Source organism: Lycium ferocissimum, chromosome 5, assembly GCF_029784015.1.
Source record: "Lycium ferocissimum isolate CSIRO_LF1 chromosome 5, AGI_CSIRO_Lferr_CH_V1, whole genome shotgun sequence".
Lineage (NCBI taxonomy): Eukaryota > Viridiplantae > Streptophyta > Magnoliopsida > Solanales > Solanaceae > Lycium > Lycium ferocissimum.
In genome coordinates this window covers 45,723,064-45,734,125 of record NC_081346.1, presented here as the reverse complement: position 1 = coordinate 45,734,125, position 11,062 = coordinate 45,723,064, and positions in this window count along the sequence as shown.

Here is an 11,062-nt window from a genome sequence, read left to right as displayed (position 1 = left end):
GGCCTTTGGGGCCGACGACTCCTTTGAGGAATTCGTGTTTGATGTGGCACCGTACGCATCTCTGCTCTCCGGCGGCCGCTCGAGCCTGCGAGCATACATGGAGGCCGTCGACACCTTAGGTTTGACTTTGCAATAAAGTGGAAATAATTTATTAATTATTTTTATTTTGATTCCGTTTTAGAATAAATCAAATTTAAATTATTTATATATTATTTAAGGTTCAGAGACTACCTCATATTCACCACCACACCAATCTCAGAAACTGCTCGGGCGCCCGTTGACACACGGAGTTCTATTAAATAAATAACGTTAATGTAATTATTTTAATAAATAATAAATGGTACTAATTATTATATACTTTTCAGGTTCATCCTTCGGCGCACAAGGTGGCGACTCCCGACGAGGTAGAGTTCGAGATACCGAGACCTAACTCGGCCCCCGAGGTTACGGGAGTGTCTTGCCGGCGGGACCCGGATCCCCGAAGAAGCGCGTTCTAGTCGAGGGCACGTGCCGGGCAAAGAGATGATGATCATGGCTTGGATCGCCCGGTTATTAAGAGGAAAAAAAGGCGATGGAGATGATGACGAGGAGTAGTGGGGATGGTATGAGCCTTGACCTAAGGATAGTCTCCAAGCATACTACATGTGGGACCCATCCTCGATAGTGTATATACATTAGTGTTGTAAAATTTATCGTAAATAACATATTTTCCATATTTAGTCTTTATATATTGTTTCGCATCGTAAATTGAAAGTGCGACAACTACCACATAAACCACTAAAATGCGAAAGGCGACCCTTTCACGCACATATTTGTGCGTGCCTAATGATGCCCTTTCACGCACAAATTTGTGCGTGAAAGTCGCGAGATGTATTTCACCCTTTCACGCACAAATTTTGTGCGTGAAAGTGGGAAGATGTATTTTACCCTTTCACACACAATTATTATTAAATCAAATATTTAAATTTGTACATTCAAATATAATAAAACACTTAAATCAAAACCCTATAAATATTACAAGTTTCAAAACTTGCTTCGGGGCACTTTAGAACCCCTAAACGACGATCCAAACGTTTAGGTGGACTTCATGTAATGAGCCGACATTATTGTACGCAAAAAAAGATATTAAGTTTTATATAAAATATTGATATTTTGGGATTTTAAAACATGACTAATCTTTGCCCAAAGTATGAAAAAAAACGTGATTGGAAAGGTAAGGCAAAAAAAAAAAAAAAAAAAAAAACACCCCAACATTAACGCACAAAATTAGTGCATACTAGTAATGATCCCATTCACGCAATAATTTCGTGCGTGAAAGCGACTGATACGCAATTTTGCGATTTGGTCCTTTCACGCACGAAATTCGTGCGTGAATACTACTTCTGTTCTTTTTTTTTTTTTGTACTAGTTTGGTTCAACTTTTTATTTTTTGTGCTACTTAAGTCGCGGATTCCAATTTTATATAGAGAATCTTGAACTACAGAGTTTTTTTTCTAGAAAATAGTCAATGGCTACTTTTATAATTGAAGGAAGGTGAGAATGAGCAAGTGTTGTCGTTGTCATGCTTTGTGTTTGTTGAAATAGTGTACAAGATAAGGTGCCGTTTGGCCATAAATACTAAAAACAAATTCACTTTTTGTGAAATTTTTGAAGTTGGAGTTGTGTTTGGCCATAATTTTTGAAATTGTAGTTATTAGTGAAAAGTAGTGTAAAAAAGTGAAAAAAGTGAAAAAAAAATTGAAAAACAAGTTTTTCTTGTTTTTGGTATTGCGGAATACAACTCCGGAGTTGTATTCCGAATATTTATGGCCAAACGCCTAAAAGTAAAAAAAGTGAAAAAAAATTCCAGAAAAAAATGAATAATTTTTATGGCCAAACGGCTACTTAATCAAAGCAAAGTTTAGAGAGTTTTAGATACTCCTACTAGGCTACTACATGCTCAGGTAATTTTACCACTACGTCAGGTAAGTATGTAACTTACAATTATTTTCAAAAATATATCTTGGTGAAATGATGGAAACAATTTGGTTTCAAAAATAGTACAGTATATTAGACACTCCTACAAAATCAACTGGATTTTTATGAAGATTTCTCAATGCCTTAAAAATCAATCAGGCCAAAATCCAATAGCTGCTATAGAGATAATGCCAATCAATAAAATAACAGTTAATGAAAAGACCAAAAAAAAAAAAAAGAAAAAACACATGTTCAGGGTAAAAACTTACTTGCGCCTGTTGTATGGGGTAAAATCCGGAGTTAACATGAGGGCGAATCAGGAGATAACACGTACGCAACAGAGACATAACCAGCGTGAATCAGCAAAAGCAACTCCAGTTTTGACAGGTGAACATGTCCGGAGTGGTCGATCTTATCCATTAAGGATCCGGAACCATGGTACGGGCCCGCCTAGCTCTGGAGATATATATAAGACCAGGAATACGACAGCAGTCGATCAAGATAACTTCAATTTGCAACCGTTCCCAAAGAATCTGGGATCTACTTTGACGGTGTCATAGTTGCCCACGTAATTGTTGTAACGTGCAGATATGGATCATTATGGGGGCGAGAATCAAGGAAGCCGTTGCTTACGGTTAAGCTATAAAAACACTCCTTCCTTCACTTATATCCCATCTGATATTTTTCATCAGTACGAATGTTATATTGCTCAATTGTTGTTCTCAAGCTTATGAAGTAACTCTTTCTCGGAGATGCTGCCAGAAAACTACCCCATGAGACACTTGAATAAGAATTCTTTACATTGTTTGGCCTTTTTACGTTGTCTATTATTCTGTTTTATCATATTCTCCAGTTAGGGGTGTTTGGTAGTTGGTTAGAGTTATACATGTATTAGTAATACAAGAATTAGTTATGAGAGAATTTGCGTATTGTTTATGCAGGGTTTAGTTATTCATGTATTAGTTATTCCACCTTCTATCCTGCATAATGTAACACATATATTCTCTCGTAACTTATACTCCTACATGTATTAGTTATGCTGGTTTCTAAATAGCAAACCAAACACCGTATTAATTTTTATATATGAATAACTTACCTCCTAACCAACAACGAAACAACCCCTTATTACTTGGCAAATTAACATTAATAACATCATCGTTTGATCGTCTTAAAACCACTTAACAAATTCAATTGTTACTCTTAAGTCACTAATTTAGGGGTAAACACTCGTATTTGCACCAAACTAGTGAATGGGAAAATGTCTCTTTCACTCATTATTTAACATTGTTGAGAAATTAGACATTGTTAAGCAGAACAAAAGCTATTTTCTGCTGAAAATGGGAAGGAAACAAACAAAGGGTGTGTTCGGTATGGAGGAAAATGTTTTCCAAGTAAAATGTTTTCCTGGAAAATGTTTTCCTAGAAAATAAGTGAATTTCCACTTATTTTCTCATGTTCGTTTGGGTAGTGGAAAATAAGTGAATTTCTTACTTATTTTCTCATGTTCGTTTGATTGATAGAAAATGTTTTCCGGAAAATACTCATCCAAGCCTCACCAACTCCAACCCAACCCCATACCCCCACCCACACCCCACTCCCACGCGCCCACCTATGCCCCCCCCCCCCCCCCTTCCAAAAAAAAATTCTTTTGATTTTTTTGTTTTGTTGTTTGCACCCCCACCCCCAACCCTCACCAACTCCACCCACCCCCTCACCCCCTCCAAAAGTTTTAATTTTTAACCACGCAAACATTCAATTTTTATAATTGTCAACTTTTTTTCAATTTTTTTTTGGAGCAGGGGGGTGGGTTGCAAAAAACAAAAACAAATGTCAAAACTTTTTTTCAAAAAAAATATTTGGGGGGGGGGGGGGGTAGGGTGGGGTTAGGGGTAGCAAAAAACCAAAAAAAATGTCAAAACTTTTTTCAAAAATATTAATTTTTTTTTTTTGCGCGGGGGTGGGGGTGGGGGTAGGGTGCGGGTTGGGGGGGGGGCAAAAAACAAAAAAAATGTTAAAACTTTTTTTGCAAAAATATTATTTTGGGGGGGGGGGGGGGGGGGGGGTAGGGGTGCGGGGTGGGGTGGGTTGTAAAAAACCAAAACAAATGTCAAAACTTTTTTTTCAAAAAAAAATTTTTTGGGCGGAGGGGTAGGGGTGAGGGGTGGGGTGGGAGGTAGGGTGCGGGGTGTGGTGGGGGTTGGGGTGCAAAAATCCAAAAAAATGTCAACACTTTTTTTTTTCAAAAGTTTTTTTTGGGGGGGGGGGGGGGGTAGGGGTGTGGGGTGGGGTGGGGTGCAAAAAATCAAAACAAATGTCAAAACTTTTCTTTTCAAAAATATTAATTTTTTTTTTGTGCGGGGGGGGGGGGGGGGGAAGGTAGGGGTGCGGGAGTGGGGGAGGGGTAGGGCTAGGGGTGGGGTGAGGGTGCAAAAAAAAAAAAATTCAAAACTTTTTTTTTTCAAAAAAAATAATTTTTTTGTGGGGGAGGGGGGTGGGGTGCGGGGTTTCGGTGGGGGGAGGGGTGCAAAAAACCAAAAATAATATCAAAACTTTTTTTTCAAAAAAAAATTATTTTTGGGCTGGGGTGGGGGGAGGGATGGGGTGGTGGGTAGGGGTGGGGTGGGGTGGGTGGGGGGGAAGGTAGGGGTGCGGGAGTGGGGGAGGGGTAGGGCTGCGGGTGAGGTGAGGGTGCAAAAAAAAAAAAAATTCAAAACTTTTTTTTTCAAAAAAAATAATTTTTTTGTGGGGGTGGGGTGCGGGGTTTCAGTGGGGGGGAGGGGTGCAAAAAACCAAAAATAATGTCAAAACTTTTTTTTCAAAAAAAAATTATTTTTGGGCTGGGGTGGGGGGAGGGATGGGGTTGTGGGTAGGGGTGGGGTGGGTGAGGGTTTGGGAGTGGTTGGGGGGTTGGGAGTAGTTGGGGTTTGGTGGTTGGTGGAATAAACTTGTGAACTTGTTTTCCCTACTTTTATTAGGAAAGTCATTTTCCCCAATTTTGAGAAAATTGTTTTCCAAAAGAAAATATTTTCTAAAATTTTTGACCAAACGAACATGAGAAAATTGGAAAACATTTTCTGGAAAATGTTTTCCTTCATACCGAACACACTCAAAATGCAGTAGAATTAACTGCAAATGGGGATGTTGTTATATGCATGAAAACCAATTTAAAGGAAATTGTTGCTACTCCCTCTGTCCCAAAAAGATTATCCTCCTTTCCTTTTTAGTCTATCTAAAAAAGATTGTTCACTTTTTATATTTAGAAATAATTTAACTTTATGAGATGATTTATAACAACACAAATATCTAACACTTATTTTAGATCACACATTTCAAAGTCTTATTTTATTTTAAACATTTGCGAAAAGAAAGGAGAATTTTTTTAGACGGATGGAGTATATAATTTAGCAGTAGAACAAACAAAAGATAAGGGGAAAGTAAAGAAGCGGAAAGTAACACAAGGAGAAGGTAAAAGAAGTAGAAACTGGGAATGCTTAGAGGCCACCCAACAATGGAGAAACTAATTATTAATTAGCTGCTTTGGTCATAATTAGTGACGTTTAGGAATTATAGCTCTTTTGTTTTTAGAAACGGTTTTCGATACCGAATACAGTGAGTCAATGGTTTTTTGAAACCGACTATAACTGACCGAATCCAACCTAACGGAAGTTGGAATTTTCAAAGGAAAATAAAATAGGCAAAAAGACAAAGTACTTTTCTTTATTTTTTTCCGCAAAAAGAACAAGAAATTTTTTGAAAGAGTAGATTTCTTCCTGAAACATTACATCTCTTACCGAAAGGTTGAGTTGTTTCAGGTTCAAAGGTTAAAATATCCTTTATAAATAGAGGAACATCCTGACATAAATTCTTGTGTGTTGAGAGACTTGTTTCATTATTTCTTGACTTTGTTTCATTCTATCCCAGGAGAGTATTTATAAGGAACAAATAATTTTCTTTAGAAAGTGACTATACTAGGTAAAAGTTAGTCTCGATGGTCCTCCCTGTTTGAAATGTAACTGGAAATTAAAAAAAAAAAAATTTACATGAAAATACTCCTAATTAAGATACAGAACAACTTCAGCATATGGTGTTGGAGTTTAAAGCTTTGACAGAAAACAATTCAAAAAATTCCTCGATTTTTAAATGCAGTAGTTCAGTTCAAATTCCAGGAAGAATTCTGGAGATTTAAACTGTGGCAGTTCAAACTCTAGAATTTCTTCCTAGAGTTTGAAATGGCACGATTCGAACTCCAATTTTTTTTTTTTTTTTTTATATATATATATAAAGTTTGAACCTTCATAAGACTAGCGAGTTATAATTAACTTCAACTAACTTGCTAGCTCAGCTGCCAACTCAGCATATCTGGATGAATACTTCTGATCTTGCATCAGTTCAATTTTAAACTAAGTTGCTCGGACTCGGGTGCTGGTGTCCGATACGGGTGCGGATCTAGAGGTCGGATCCTTTGTGATCTAAATTTTAAGATTCGGGGATACGGATTCAAGTATGGATACGGTGTGGGGATTCGGCTCAAAATAATTGAAATATCTAAAAATAGAATTATAAAACCTAAATTATGAGATATTATGTGGAAAACTTGAGGAGAAAATGTTGATCAAGAGGAGAATCCCGGAAGGAGATAAAAGGAAAATGAGTGACCTAGAAATTTTAATATACAAGGTATTCTATTTTCTTAAAGTCCACCTTAGCTTTTATTTTGATTATAGAAATCATTGGATCTGTCCGGAACTTCTCCGACGATTTTGGTCAAATTACCCAAAAAAGGTTGACCAGATCGGGTACGGATCCCACACCCACACCCACACCCACACCCATGTCGTGTCGACACGGGTGCGGCACCGAAAGTGAAGAGTCTGAGTAACTTAGATTTTAAAGCATTGTGTTCGTCTTTCAACTCTCATATCTAACATATGGCAAATAGTAATAGGCTCTTATGCATATTCTACTTACCAACAGACAGTTCATTTTCTGTGATATGAATATTTGTTAGAATTGGAAGCAAATATCAATTAAACTAATTAGAAATTAATTTGAACCCATGCTATTTCTATCTACTTTCTTTTCTGTTTATATGGCGGTGTTTGATTGAGCACAAACTTTAAGAAATAATTTATTTATTTTTTGAAATTTTGTGGCCTTTAACAAGCCATAAATAATTGTATCAAGAATCATCTTATTAAGGGTAAAATGAAGAGCTTAAATTAAAAATATGCCCTTCTTTTTTAAAAATAAAAAAAATGACACATAAATGAACAAAGAGAATGATATTTGTTGATCCATCTTCCGGCGGACACCAAAAGGAAACAAAAACAAGGCTTAATACCTAGATAGCCTCCTAAACTTGGCATGTTTTGTAAGATAAACATATAAAAACATGAAATAATGCAGGATAGGCAACTAAAACTTATTCAAAATGTATTTTTTAAATACATTTGCTATCCTGGCAATTCACGTGTCTTGTATTTTGTAATGAGCGCGTGAAACTTTTGCAAAATTGGTGAGTCAGCAAAATAACAGTAATTGTTTTTTGGCGTACTTGTTTCTTTTTTTTTTTTTTGTGGGGGGGGGGGGGGGGGGCGTAATTGTTTCCTTAGTTTCTAACCTTTACACATAAGGTAAGATCTCATCCAGTATAATAATATACTTTCTACACTATTAACTCAACTTGATTAGATTTTGGTAAAATAAAAATGTAATTTAATATAATAGCTTATTCAAACTTTTTCTAAATTTTCTCAAATTTTTTTATAGTGTTTCGTCTTTAAAAGGTATTCACGTAGGAAATAGAGTTCAAAATATTTTTGATTTTCTTAGGAATAAAATTTAAATATGATGTTGAAAAGAGTGAAAAGTTGCTCTTTTTTTTTCTTATAAATAAGAAATACATGCTTGAATTTTTTGTTTTTTCTTAGACGTTTGATGTTATTATTAATGAATAAAGCAGATATGTTATATGTGCACCACTCGAAAAAATATCAGTATACTTTGTCTTCAAATATCATGATTTTCTCTCCATCTTTGTTGAAGTTTGGATGAGTTTTGACTTTACATTTAGAGGGATGTGGTTAAAACTCAAGGAATTTGACAATGACAAGGAAGAGGAATGCATCAGTTCACTGTTCGAGAGAATGAAGAAATCGGGGGAATGAACAAATTAGGTGTACAATGGCTTTGGACTATTATATGCCTACATGAAAATAAATTACACGTGGTTGGCCTATATTTTCTTACATGGACTATTATTTATTTATTTGCTACATAAATGGCACTTGGACCTCACGCTTTGGGTCTTCAATATAAATGTATTTAAAAAGTACACTTTTGACAAGTTTAAGTGTCTATTTGGTCACTTCGTAAGTTTATATGTTTATTTTACAAAACATGTCAAGTTTAGGGGGCCATCTAGGTATTAAGCCAAAGGAGAAAATAAGAACGATAAAAAAACGCAATATGATATTTTTGCTATGCACGGCACAATAAACAAAAAAATTTGTTTACATCTATCTTTAAATTTGATATTTGGGTACTTGGATTTTGTTTCTCCAAGTTAAAGAGTAATAATTGTGACTTCTATACACTATATATCCCTAATGCTAATTTATACCACGTTGGCATCTCTCTATATTTCTTCAATCTTTTACTGACATTGTGAGTTTTTTCTTGTTTCTTTCATTCTTGGCCTCTTTTTTATCTTCCCTTTCCTTTTTCATGCTGATGGCACTCTTTTGAGAATAAGATGTCTTCTTCTTCTTCTTCTTCTTCTTCTTCTTCCAAACTAAGTTTTGTGCACCAATTAACTCTTTGGACCCTAAGCTAATTCCTATCTACATTAGAACTATCTGCAGTGAACTAAACAGAACACTATGAACTATGTATACATGACAAAATATAGCTTGACACATGGCATGACGAGAAAGAAACACGTGACCGTTGAAGGTAAAACACTGTTTAGTTGTTTAACTTGATCGGAATGGGAGATTCCGGATAAACCCGGAGCAAACCTACCAAGGCAATTGTCTCGGGTCATTAATGAAAGGTGAACGTTGTGTGACCGGTCCAGGTTCGAAGCAGACGTTACGATTTAGAATTAAATTAGCATTTACTGTGTATTATTACTCATTATTAGAATTTAATCACGGCTTACGTGCTGATGTATTTGTACTACAAAAGGAGCCTAAAGGCCCCTCAAAAAGATCATCGAAATACAATTACTTACACACATTCATACTATTTAATCTTTTGCAATGCTTACTTTATCATTCTTTTGTACCGGCTTAACATTAATTCTGCAAGGCCAAAGCATAAAATTATTCCGCCGGAGGAAAACCTATCAGAGGATTCTCTCTGAGGATCAGCAAAGCCCGGGATTATTTAATTCATTATTGCTATAATTCTTTACTGATTTATTCATCTGATTTCTCTAGTCATTATTAGCCTTTTTATTCATTGTTTATGACAAATCAAATCACGTATCTTTAGACCACAAACAAATTTAACTGTACTCTTTTTAGGGAAAATAATTTGGCGCCCACCGTGGGGCTAAGGATAATAGTGATATTATTTTTTTTGCTCTAATTACTTTACTTATCACTTTTTCAATCTCAGTTACCAGGTAGTTTTTGACAGTGACAAACACTGAAAATCAAGTTGATGGAGTATTGAACAATGTTAATGCCCAAGAAAAGGATCTGGCAATAGAAGAAGCATGGGCGAGGAATCATCAAGCCTAGATTCCACCCCCCCCCCTCCCACCCCACCACCAGATGGGTCCAAGCATACAGGAAATGATTTAACTCTTAATGATGAACACGAAAAAGAAGTGGAGGCTGCAAATCCGGGGTTAGCAAAGATCCTGGACCTGCTGTAAAAGCAAAGAAAAGCCTATTGCTGATTTGCAAGCAAAAATAAATAATGTAGGAACAAATTTACCCAATACGAATTATGAGGACAGAGAAAGCAGCAGTGAAACTCAAGGTGACAAAATGACGCCAGACATTATGCAATACTTGGAGGCCCTTTCCAATCGGATAGAAAAGAATGAGAAAGAATTAAATAGTCGATTGGATTAGAACGGAAAAGAAATAAAGGCGTTCAATTCCCGAAAAGACCAAATTCCATGAGCTCCTCCGGTATTGAAGGGACCGGATTCGAAGAGATAGTGCATTTGTCATACCCACCAAGTGCAGCGCCTAAATTAATCCCGAAGAGGTTTAAAATGCCGAATCTACCCAAATATGATAGGATCACAGATCCTCAAAAGCATGTGATCGCATACACATGTGTCGTTAAAGGGAAAGATATGCAGTCAGACGAGGTTGAATCGATTTCTACTCGCGAAGTTTGGTGAAAAATTGTCCAAAGGGGAAATGACTTGGTATTCATTGCTTCCAGAGCATTCGATTCATTCTTTTGAAATGCTTGCGGATGCTTTTGTCAAAGCACATACTGGAGCAAAGAAGGTGTCAGCAAGGAAGGCAGATATCTTCAAGATTTCCCAGGGCGATGTTGATGTAACGACCCAACCCCGTAGGCCATGACTTGTGTCCGAATTGGACACTCATACATACCTGACACTCGGAACTAGCATGCTAACTCGCTTAATCATAAATAATCACATATAGCCTCAGATTAGCGCATAATAGTCAATAGGTGTCACAAAAGCCGTCGGGGGGTACATCATAACGTACATAGCATATCAAAATGCGCATATGCGACCGACAAAGTTTAACCACGGCGAACAAGACCGCCCAAACATATATCACACACATACATAAACATACGGGCACAACCATAACCCACATACATGTCTCGGACCTCCTAAACGAAGTAGCGAGAATCATATGACGGGGACGGGGCCCGTCGTACCCCGAATGAATATATACATATGCAACGAGAAAAGTATATATACCAAAATATAAGCTCCCGGACGAAGGAGCACTCCCGAAAGCGAGAATAGGTGTCCTAAGCGGGTGGATCACCAAGGCGAGCGTACGTACTGCGAGCATGAAACGCGGCCCCCGAAGAAAAGGGGTCGGTACGGAATATGTGCGAGTATGTAAACGAAATACGAGTCATAATAACAAAATAC